This window comes from Protopterus annectens, chromosome 2.part2 (genome assembly GCF_019279795.1).
Source record: "Protopterus annectens isolate FY-2018-M chromosome 2.part2, PAN1.0, whole genome shotgun sequence".
Classification (NCBI taxonomy): domain Eukaryota; kingdom Metazoa; phylum Chordata; order Ceratodontiformes; family Protopteridae; genus Protopterus; species Protopterus annectens.
The window spans coordinates 68,770,921-68,783,539 of record NC_056730.1 but is presented as its reverse complement, the minus strand read 5'-3'; the positions used below and the strand labels follow the sequence as shown (position 1 = coordinate 68,783,539).

The 12,619-nt window shown below is 42.6% G+C and overlaps 1 protein-coding gene across 1 annotated transcript in view; it reads left to right on the top strand.

The window, feature by feature from the left end:
- The window catches only part of SELENOT (selenoprotein T), a 398,371-nt gene that overhangs the window by 43,725 nt on the left and 342,027 nt on the right, over positions 1-12,619 (top strand). The window lies entirely within an intron of this gene.

Here is a 12,619-nt window from a genome sequence, read left to right as displayed (position 1 = left end):
GCACTTGTGCATGTGTATGGACAGTTTTACATGCCCTAACTTTATGTAGTTCTCCAGTCAGATGTACCTGTGCTCAGGCAAACCTCTTATATTCACCAGAGAATACTTTCTTTGTGGTAAAAATCATACACCCCCCACCCCAAGATAGGAGCGCTGACCACTGTTCTTTCATTTCTGCCCTACCCAGCTGGTTCCTCAAGAGCTGGGTCTGCTACTTAGACCTGAATTGCTTAATCATAGTTGAGACTTAAAGCTTTATACCATGGGCCATTTTTCTTGTATAATTTTAGGACTCCTATTAGTGTAAATTTAGTAGTACTTTTGTGCTGTACATGCGTGTGATACGTTTTGCAGACTCTGCAATGTCTGGGGTTCATATTTCCTGTTTTTTTTCAGCAAGATAACATATTAACAAAACAAACCTGGAAACCACAGTGTATTTTTGTGATTGATTTTATTTTGTGTAGCCATAGTTTTTATTTTAAAACTGTACTGTTCATTTTTTTGTATACTTTCAGTGACCTAAGTAATATTATGGTACATTGTTTAAAAACAATAATATATGATGGAGCATTGGAATAATGTGTTTTTCTTGTGGTCTCCCGTAAGACTTGCTTTGCTTTCACGGTGTGGCTCAGATTAAGCAAATTTCTATTTTCCCCTGCGTACCCAAGACTGAGTGAAGAACCCCTCATTATCAGCCCCCTTCAGAATCTCTTGGGACAATCTTGGGCCAGGGAATAGTAGCAGGAGTAAGGCACTTTTCTGCCTTGTGTCTTGTTCATCTTTCACTGTTTCATTCTCCTGTACTGAAGACTGTCCACTGCTATGCATTAAATTCTGGTAGTATTAGCTGGATTCTGCACTGCTTGGAAGTAATCGGTCCATAGTAGTAACAGGAAGGTACGCTGCTGCAGTGTAGTTCCCGGTTATAGTGCATTTATTTCATTATAGTGCTTCTGCATGGATTGTCTACTGTAGGTAGCACATTAGTTTAAAATTGTTGTAAGTGGTTATTCTGCAATACAATAATCACTTCACCTTCCCATATTGGCAGGTTTCCTTCCTTTTCTTGTGTGGATACTGAAGTGAATGATGTAAATTTCAGTCTTAGCCCTGTTCTCATTGCACACTTCCCTCTCTGTGGCTAGTCTTTGCAGCTCTGTCTTGATTTCTGTCCTCTGTGAAACTTCTTACCCTTTCTTGTTCAGTTTGCTAGTTCTCTGTCTAGATTAGTTTTTTTTTTTTCTTTCTTTACAACCTTTGTAGTGCTTATTTCTTGCTTCTTGTCCTTTCAACTGGCCAACTACCCTTTTCTTTGCATGAACTGCATTCTTAAGATCTCTTTTTAACCATATTAGCAGAGTTCTCCTCCTTGCCATATTTTTCTCCTAGCCCCTCATTCTGTAGGTGCTTGTGTACTTCTTTTTATTTATTTTCCCCCCACAAGCAGGTTTTGTCCAGGCTGCCATTTTTGATCTTGTAAAATTCTCTAAGCATAACATGATTTGCCTGCCTGTGTCCCACAGTTTAGTTTCGTTTGCTTGTGGTCCACTTCACCCATGGTACACCATATTGCTGCCTGGCAGTTGTTTGCCACGGGCACTACATCTGGATCTTAACTGTACTCATCACTGTAAATGTATGAGGCTTATGTTTGACCATTTTGTGTATTTTCTTATATTAGATACATCTTATCCCCTTGGTCTAACATACATAGGTTCATAGGTGTCTACTAGGCTAATGGCCTGGAGCCTTTACAAGCCTAGCCCATAGGATTACCCTGGCAACGTGCCACCCGACCTTAGTTCCCAGTGCCTCTGTCGAGTAGAGCCACTGGAGTGATTCCTGGGGTGAAATTTTATATTTCCCATCCAGTCATCAAGATCTCTCTTGAAGAGGGCCAGTGAGGTACTCTGTTTGACATGTATGGGAAGTCTATTTCATAACACGGGCAGTCTCTGGGTTATGAACCTGTCCCTCCAACATGTTCTGTTGATCGTGGTAATGAGATGGAGGTCTCTGTTCGGTGTATTGCAGAGGGATTTGGGATATCTTTAGATGTAGAATTTCTAACACAGCTGGGTCAAACATGGCTTTGTCAGTCAAGCAAAGATTGCCACTAAGTAGTCTATATGAGCCAGAGAATAGTTGGAGTTTTTTTGAGTCTGTCCATATAGGACAAGTGTTTAAGGCCTGGGATCATCTTTGAGGTACTTTTGCGACCTCTCCAGTTGTTGCAGGTGTCTAGGGAGGTACATGCCAAATGGGCATTGTACTCGATGACTGATCTAATGAGGGAAGAGTAGAGGGAGACAATGACCTCTTTCTTCCTGGATGCAAAACCCTTAGTAATGAGATTGCCACTGTGGTCAAAGTATTTCTATGTGGCACATGTGGTGATCAAAAGAGAGGTTGCTGTCAATCTGTGTTCTCAGATCTCTTGTAATGCCTTCTGTGTTCAGTGGACTACCATCGATGTGATAATTTGTGGGAACAGAGTTTTTCCCAAATGGGATGATGACACATTTTTTGGCATTGAGCTTAAGGCCATGGCTCTGACACCAGTTGTTAGCTGTAATCTGTTCAGGTGTCTGTTATAAATGCCAAGTCAGCCAGATACAGCAAATCAGTGGGTGTGGCTGGCTTATTAGAGGTGGTGTTTGTACAGTGTTTAAGAAGAAATCCTGTAGGAAATCCCTGTAACAAACTTGCAGTGGTAGCCAGATTACATGGTATCTTATGTGGACAGCAGTTGGCCCAGCTCTGTGTAAGTCATCAAAATCCAACATTTCCATACTAGTACTGTATGAACATCTTATTATACTGAGATAAGAGTGGAGATCTAGGAGTGGGATCTTTGTCATGGTGATTTATAGAACCAGTAGGAGGGTGTTTACTATCAGTATTGCGACAGAGATGCTCCGCAGATGGATAATCCAAAACTGACGTTCGAAATTCCATCTTGCAGAATATTCTCCTGTTTGAAATTTTAGATCAGCAAATATACTGTGTATTCGCTGATACAAACTCGACGTACTGTACGGAGATCGCAGTACAGTTGTTGTTTCTTTCTGCTTATCCCGGTTAGGGGTTGCCACAGCGGAACTCCGGTCCATTAATGTTTGGTAGTGGATTTTTACGTGCCGAGTTACCAGCCCTGACACACAACCTTCAACGAAGGCACGCCCATTCACACATGCCTCCACACAGAAGGCGCTCTAGCTGAGAATCTAACGGGACAACGTCTTGCTGTGAGTGTTTGAAAACTCATCTATTTCCTCACTGTAGTGCAAACTCGGAGTTGGAATAATATAGTTAGCGGGGGGTGTGGGAGGTGGAGGGGGGCTTGACCCCCCCCCCCCCGCAGAAACCTGATATGAGGTATAGAAGTTTCATTTACACAAGCTCCTTCCTATGGATACATCACACTATCTTTTTGGGCACTATGTCAAATCTGCTGACTTCGATCAGCTGATTCGACATTGCGTCGTGGTACTGAATTTGTTGTCATTTTGCTTCAGTTGTGAACAGCATTTCTTTTGCTGTTTGATAGTAAACCGTTAAGAGGGATGTGTGTGTGTGTGTGTGTGTGTGTGTGTGTATATATGTATGTATGTATATATGTATGTATATATATATATGTGTGTGTGTGTGTGTGTGTATATATATATATATATATATATATATATATATATATATATATATATATGTATATATATGTATATATGTATGTATAATACGTGTGCGTATATAAAATATATATATATATATATAAAATATACATGTAAGATATATATATATATATATGTATATATGTATATATGTATATATATATATATATATATATATATATATATGTGTATATAGTGTGTGTGTTAACTTGCAAGTATAAAATAAGGTTACAGGTGTTTGGAATTTGTGATGTTGAATATTTACACACTACAGGTTATCATGAAAGCGATTAAGCAGCATTTAGTTGAAGTGCAAAAGGAAATGGGAGAGTTGGGTGGACTTATGAAAAATGTAAATTAGCAATTCGCAGCACTGGAAAATGAGACTTGTAATAAGAATTTTGAGACTTGTAGTGTTGGAAGGGGAGAGGCACTGGATTTATTGCAAGTTTGTGGAAATGAAGATGGAGCAGTTGGGCAGGTTTTACAGAATTGAAAATACGTATGCTATGTTTGCATCAAAAATGTTTTACTGTAAATGTAACTGTATGGTGTATGGTAAATGGAGAGGTGATAAAATCAGCAAGCAAAGAAAGGTAGTATTGCTTCAACTGAATTCATCCTCGCGTCTTGGTGAATACCTTGACACAGTGGACCTTGTACCTACAAAATCTCACCAAGACAACACTGATATAAAGACTGTACTTTATATATATATATATATATATATATATATATATATATATATATATATATATATATATATAGCATGTATCATGGACAAATGTAGGTTGAGAGACAGCTGGGTGTACAACTCACAGGATAAAATAAAAGAACCCAATCCTGGTATGCACACTGGTACCAGCATTGGCAAAAGACTGTAGAATCTTTAAGATGCTGAAACATTCCTTCAGTGAGGTTAGGGCAGGCTGAGATGGAGGATGGCCTCCCTGATTTTGAAGGAAATAGTAGTTCACAAAGGTTAACCAGCTGAAAAAGAACCATAAAGGTGATAGTGGACTATTGAGGATCAGAAAGAAATTATGTAATGTTGCTATTGTGCAAGAAGCCTAGAATTTCTAGCTAGAAGATATTCAAAAAGATTGAGAGAAATTCGAGGAAAGAAAAAAATATTTGCAAAAGAAAAGCTGTCTAAAGCTTTATAGGTTGGTACTAGGCTATTGGCCCTAGGGCCTATACAAGCCTAGCCATAACAATTCCCTGGATATTTCTTCCCACAATATTTACTTCCCTGGACCCCTGTCTAGCAGGGCGACTGCCATGATCCCTGGAGTGAAATATGTCTCCCATCCAATCGTGAAGGTTCTTTTTGAAGAAGGCCAAGGAGGCGCTCTGCTTGACATGTATGTGGCAGTCTTTTCCAGAGTATGGGGAGTCTCTGGGTCAGGAACCTATCCCTCCAGCATGTTTTGTTCATTGTGATGACAAAGTTTAGATCCCTGGAGCATGTGGCTCAGAGGGATTGGGATTTCTTTAAATGGAGCATGTCCAACAGCTCAGGGTTTGACATGTCCTTGTATGTTAAGCGGAGATCGCCTCTGTGTAGACGATATGAAACAGAGTATAGCTGGAGTTTTTTTAGCTGGTCAGTATAGGCCATCTGCTTTAGGCCTGTGATTCTTTTAGTGAAGTATTTCTGTGGCCTTTCCAGCTGTTGGAGATGTCTTGTGAGGTATATACCAAACGGGGCGTTGTACTCTATAATGGGTCTAATGAGGGATGAGTACAGTGGGACAAATGACCTCCTTTTTTTCTGGATGAAAAGCCCTTAGTGATGAGGTGTGCCACATAGAAGGATTTTCCTGACTGTTGTGGCGATGTGGTTATCGAAGGTGAGACCACTGTCCACCTGTGTCCCTAAGTTTGTCATCACACGTTCGGTGTTTAGTGTACTGCCACCTATGTGGTAATTCATGAGTACATGTTTTTTTCCAAAGGGGATAACTATACATTTCTTGGCATTAAGCTTGAGCCTATGGCTCTGGCACCAGGCATCTGTTTCTGTAAGGCCCTTTTGTAGAATATCCACATAATTTGGGGATTCAGTAATGGCACCCAGTTTGCAGTCATCTGCAAACTTTGTTAGCCAGAGTCCCTTAGTGTTGGCCTGTACTTCAGAGAAGTAGATGCCAAATGAGTGGTCCCAGGACTGAACCCTGAGGTACTCCACTTGTCACTTGTCTGGAGCTGGATTTGGAGTCAGCTACTTTTACAGTCTGGGTTCTGTCAGTAAGCCAGTTGGCAACCCATCGAGTGACGTAGGGATTTATGCCCAGCTTAGTAAGTTTATGCCCAGCTTAGTAAGTTTATCTATGATTCCAGAGTGAGGGATAGTGTCAAAGGCTTTGGCGAGGTCCAAATAGGCTTTGTGGACTGCCTTACCCTCGTCCACAGCTCTGGAAACTGATTCAAAGACGTCAGTCAGGTTCAGGAGACAAGATTGGCCCTTTACAAACCCAAACTGGGTGGGGTCCAGGTTCAAATGCGAATGCGTGTTCATTAATACAACAAATCCTTGAAAAACGTATAGACCAAAAAACTTTGGGCCGTTTTGAAAAAGAAGCGACCGAGGAGTGCAAAAATTTAAGGAACAAAACCTAGAGATTTTTGAAAACTATAAAAAAATAAATAAATTTGGACATGCCAAATAAATGTGGACATCTCATATGGTGTAGTTTTTAGGCAAAAGAGAAAGCCAAACTAATCAATACAAAAAAGTGTCTACAATTTGAGGGGAAATACAAACAAAGGTGCACAGATATGGAACATTTCGCAGTACAAAAAAAATAAGATGACAAAGGGGAATGTAGAACAGAAGATTAGTAAAGATGAAGTTAAATAGAAGCTGAAGGTATGGAAATCCTGCAGAGGGAAAGATTTAGTGTAGAAAATGTAACGCGGATTATGTCACAGGACAATGGAACGATGAGTCCACAAAGTAAGGAGAAAGAGTAGGAATGGGAGACATCTGAAGAAGAAATATGGACATGGGAAAAGAAAAAGATTTAATATGGTGCAGTATTTGTGCGAAGGAAAAAGCAAAACTAATTGGTACAAAATAGCAGCACCAAAGATATTTGAAGAGAAATTCAGGCGATCCATCCAGATATGGAAAATTTCACAGTACGTAAATTTAAAAAAAAAAGAAAACAAAGGGGGAAAGTAGAAAAGGGGGTTAGTAATGGAGAAGTTAAAGAAATATAAATTGAAGTTATGGATTACCTGCAAAAGGGAAGGATTTAGTGTAGCAGTTCCAACTCTGGTAAATGTTACAGCATGATGGAACAGTGAGTCCTCAAATTAAGGAAAAACAGGTGGAATGGGAAGCATCTGATCCCTACCACATGAAAATATGCTGGGGACTTCAGTAGGAAACTAGTACAGAAGTTCACTTGGAGCTGTACAGCAAGGGAAGGTGCACAAAACCATGGCAACTCTTAACGCAGTCAGTGTTGTGGAATAATAGGCCAGTGAGTTGCCATAAGAAAGAGCATTGGATGATGCAGGATGCAGCTGAAGAAAATATGCCACAGGAAAATGTCCTTGAACTTTCTGTACAATGCCCACAGCAAACAAAAAAATGTACCCTTAGTTTAGGGAAAAAAAATATCTAGGGGAAGATGAGCTTGATTTTAATAGAGATGGACTAACACACGGGTTCCCAAAGTGTGTGACTCAGCGCCCTGGGGAGCCGCAGCTCCCTCACAAGGGTGCCGCGAACTAATAAGCTTAACAGCCGCAAAATAAACCGCAAACTAATAAGCTTAGTTACTAAGCTAATTAGTTTGCGGTTTATTTTGCGGCCGCTAAGCAAAGAATGTCTCACTCTGGCTACCCTACTCACTGGGGTTTGTGGTTAGAGGTAATAATATCCACTAATTTTAAATTATGCTATAGCTTAGTAAAGATGTAACAAAGGGCAGTAAGATGTTGGGGAACATATAACCTATTTTTCTACTTCAGAGTTCTTCCTGCAAAACAATTGTTCTAAAAGCTGATATCATCTGTCGTATCATCTGTCATAAGTTGTATCTAAATTTGTAAATTCTGATGTTGCTAATGTCATATTTGTACTGTTTGACAAGTGAGCTGTTGCTTTGCAAGACTTGTGTACCATATTACATGTTCTCTCTTATCCAAGACAATTTTGTATGCATTTTTATGGTAATGTGTAGTAACTTCCACATGGCAAAAGGGATACCGAATAGAACAATGTGTTCTATAAATAGCTCAAGAAATCATGGGCTAGCTTAGATTAAGGCAGAAAGAACATGTTTTTGTGTATGAGCTAGTTTTGTAAAAGTAGTATAATTTAGTAAGCGAGAACTGAAAGGAGCTTAAGGAGTGACTTAAATGGTTATATAATAGGTGAACTATCCAGCAGTCTATGCCCTAAAGTACTATTAAGACAAAGGAGGGCACTTGTACTTGGCTACCTCACATTTACTCTTCAATCTCAGGTGCAAGGGAGAACAGACCAGTGTGTGTAGGATACATGGTTAAAGTAGTGATAATGAGCGAGCAATATGGGAGTTTAAAGAGTAGTTAGAGCTGAGCTGATTGAATTTTTATGAACTCTGACATCATTATGCATCACTGATTTTTATCCCGCAGCTTCAATAAAGTACACCAGTGTGTCTGCCTGCCTGTTGGATTGACTTGGAATTGAAAAAAAAAAAAGGCAGTCGTTTAAGCAGCCCTGCCTGCAACTGTTTCATCGATGCTGAATGAAGTGAACATTTTTTTTTAAAGTACAGCTGTTATTTACTAGTGCTACATTTGCGGGCTTGTGATTTCTCAGACTTTTTTGTGATAGGAGTGTATGCTTCTGTATTTGGCCCTCATAGTAGGAGTGGTATAAATGGCACAATTCTTTTACAGCTTGACAGGCTTAAAGCAAAGTACACCTGGTCAGTAGAACATCATAAAAATAGTAAAGCAACTGATTTGAATGTTGTTGTTGTTGTGCAACACTGCCTTTCTACTGGGTCCTGAAGCAGCCAGAGCTAAAAATGTCAGACAGGCTTCCCACCTCCATCAAAAAGTTTTCAGATGAGTAATTGTATAGTTAAATGCATTTCTTGCCTAAGTAAACCATTCGTGAAGGTTTTCAAACCAGTTTCCCTATCTGCTGAGTATGCGCGCCTCATTACACCCTTGTTCACCCGTTAACAGTACATAATCACATAATACCCATACTCCTGCACTTATGGGATGGAGGGGGTAACTTATTTTTAGAAGGTAATGTACTTGGTGGTGTGGAAAGGAAGACAACGTCCTTGGGTATCATATAAAAGTTGCTGGCTGTTGGTGGTGATCTCATTTACACTTCTTCCCAACGGCCCGACCCATATGCAGAGAGATGTGCTGCTCGTAATGGTCCTGATGTGAGAGTGTTCAATCTCGCCTTTGTTCTTACACATGGGTTCATGGGTTCGGAGCCGATCCTCGTGCACCGGCCGACTACAAACTCTCACATCGAGGGAAAAGCTCGAGGATACCACGTCCCCTCCCCCTTTCTTCCTTTGCCTCAGATCTGGTTTTGCGTATGCTAAGCTGGAGACTAGCTGGCTTTGGCTGCTCGAGATTGTTATCTATTCTGTTTTATGTTTTTCCAACCTATCTTTCTTTCTAGTTAGTTAAGTAGGTGTGTGGTACATTAGAAATTGAGTGCACTTAGAATAAATAACACTTAGAAACTTTTAGAGTTTAGAAGTTAGTTTTTAGGGTTTTACCTTCTTGGGCTTGTGGACTTGTGACTAGAAACTTGTTGTTTTTGTTGTTTTTTAAGCGGACTCTTATTCGGGTTTCTTTATCGGACTGGATTACTGGATTGGACTTTTTACTTGACTGGACTGACTGTTTGTCAATATGTCTGAAAAGATGAAAAAAAGTTTTTAAGCGTTTTAAACGTTGTCCAAAATGTGGCCAAAATATCGGTCTTCCCACACCTACTGTCTTAGCCCTCTACCTTGCCTGAAGGACTGCTCTGCGCAGGACTCTTGGTCTTTTTGTCACTGACAGGCTGAAAGGGATGAAGAGGATTACTGAAACCTGGGAAAAGGAGGCTCTGGATTCTTCCAGGGGGCATCCAAGTCTTGAGTGGAGTCTGCAAGTCATCGGCTCCGAGCTCTTAGTCTGGATTCGTCCACGGTTCTCTTGAGTCTGGATTCACACCCCCGCGACCAGCAGCAACGGGTTTGAGTTTCGAGGTCCTGGAGAGTGTGGCGGAGCTCCCTCCACCGACTCTCTGTTGAGGTAGAGCATTACATCTGGTCGCTAAGGCTGGTTAGCTACAGGAGCACTTTCCGACACACCGGCGTGGACGGTGGTGCAGAAACTTAGACGCTCGGCCCTGTCCAAACTTATCTACCGGTCCTCTCTCAGTTGAGCCTCGGGGCTTGCCCAAAGGCCTGCTTATATCTGTTCCTCCTCGAGACCACATCCTGAGCCTTTGAAGAGGACTGCCACTATCTTGGCGCCGGTGGGAAAGCAGAACCTTTTGTAATATTTTTCGGTGCGGCACGTTTACAATCGATCATCCGATCGGTACGGTCACCGGGCGAAGATCTGTCGCTGACGGTTCGGGACGAGAGTCCGAACTGTCTGGCTCCCTCTGACCGAACTCGACGAGTGTTTCCGGTTGCGTCCTGAAGTGGGGTTCGCTCCTTGACTGAGATTTGCGTTCCATTTCTCGGTCGGTTGCTCCTCGGCTCGGACCGGGATTCCGACATGAGGAAACCGTTGAGACCCAGACAACCACATCAACGCAGGCTATCTTCTCCTGCTCCCCCGCAAAGGACCGTTATCCTCCAGTGCACCAGCCCTCCTGCCGGTTATCCTCTTTTCCAGTGTCTCAACCACCTTGCCCCCCTCTAGTAATGGCCTGCCCCACTGAGTGCCCCCTGCTCGGGCTTCTTGGATTCTCTGAACTGTCAGAGGGGCACTTGGATGAGTCACAAGAATCCCTGACACAGAGGTGACCCAGAATGATAGTCTGACAATCCTTCTAAGTCACCTTCAGGGATACTCTTTTTCTCTCATCTTGGAGGACTTAAACAGAGAAGTGCAGTCTGCCCTCCCCCCCTTCCCCACCCTGGTCATTTGAGTGTAGAGGCAAGCCTCCCCGGGTGTCCTCCTCCTGGGTTGATCGCCCTTTGATGTTAATGGCCCTAATGGAATTAATGGGGAACTCCTGACCGCAGTAATACCAGTACTAGGAAGCCAAATAAGTACATCACGGCACGGTGGCGGCAGCTTACCTTGCAAAAGGAGTTCACCAAGGCGCCATGGTGGTGGCGGCCACACGGTGGCAGCGGCCAGGAATCTGTCCATCCGCCCGCATCCTCATCATCGCGTTCATGGAAAAATCACGAGGCGCATTTTCAGTTCAAAGCGCCTTTCTCTAGTGGTTCCCTGAACTCTTTGACTATTTTTACCGTTTTGACTCATTTCTACCAGCATCCAAGAGGGATTCGATACCCTCCAGGGGAGATACCCTGCGCTGTCTCAGAAAATCTACAGCATCTCTTCCCTTACCCCACATCTTTCGTCCATGGGCTGGTCTCTATACACGAATCATCTCAATGAACCTGCGCTTCAGCGATTGTGCCGGAGATGGGCAATCCTTTCAGCGTTATGTTAAGTTCTTGAGCTTCAAATGTGCCCATTTGATGGAGTTCTTGGAAGCCGCCTAGTCTTCCTTTACTACCCGATTATTGAACAGGAGGGAAAGACTCTGTCTGCTGTGATAGAGGTTCCACCCTTTTGCCAGACCGTACCCCAAGACCCAGCGTGGTGGGGTCGGGGTGGTTTCGAAAACCCCAGGAGCTTTTCAAACACAAAGGGTGATGCCCCTCTAGAGGCAGTTTAACGGCAAGTGGGCTTTTCAAACGCCTGGGGAGGCCCGAAGTCATAAAACCAAGGTGAGGATAACCTCCTGGCAAACCTTGGCCCACTCCTGAGGGAAAACCAAGGTGACAGGGACTGGAGGCAGTGGAGATTTTGCAGCTTTACCCCTCTGCCACAAAACCTTTCCCGGCTGCAGATTGATTGGGGTAAAAGCCACATTACTGGAGGTTACAAAATCATTTCTTTCCACCCCCCATTCCAAAAAAGAAATTAGATGTCCCGTTGGGTAAAACGAGACCCAGCAGGAACAGAAATTTCATGTGCCACCCATCCAATCATCCACAACCAGTCCCAGCGGACCTGGATTACCTCATCTCTCAAGGTTGTCATAGTTCCAAAGAAACAGGGGACTGGAGGCCAATTCTGACTTCTAAGTTCCAAAAGAAAACAGAACAGAAGAGAAAAGTTCGAACCCAAAGTCTTCAATCGATCCTTCAATTCTTCTGGAAAGTCGACTGGATCACTATGTGTGATCTGAAGATTCAACCACTACCAGTTCTGAATGGCCAGGAAGTCCAGAGATCACTTGCTGAAAACTCACGGCAAATAGCCAGTCATATCAGTTGAGCCCTGCCCCAGCCTGACCACAGCCCCAGGGTCTTCACCAAATGCTGCCCAGTGGCCTGCGTCTCTCTGAGAAGCCTGGATCAAGGTGTTTCCGGCCTGTGGGGCACCTGGCTCCTGTTCAGCACCACCAGGCATCAACTGAATGAAGCCAGGGATTACTCCCTGCAACTTTGTACTGGCCTTGCCAGGGCCTACTTTGAAAAATCTTTGGCACAGCCATCAAAGCATATCTTATTTTGGAACAGCATGCACAGCATGTCTTATTAAACTTCCGACAGAAGAATATTAGCAGTTCAAAACAACATTTCCCTTCTGCTGTCGTAGAGAAAATTCAACATTTCAATGTTTCCGCTTCTTTGGGTCAAGAAGTCTGGCATCTCGCCTTAATGTAATACAGTCAGACTGCATGAGAGTGCTAATAAATATTTGCACAATGGTCATTCCAA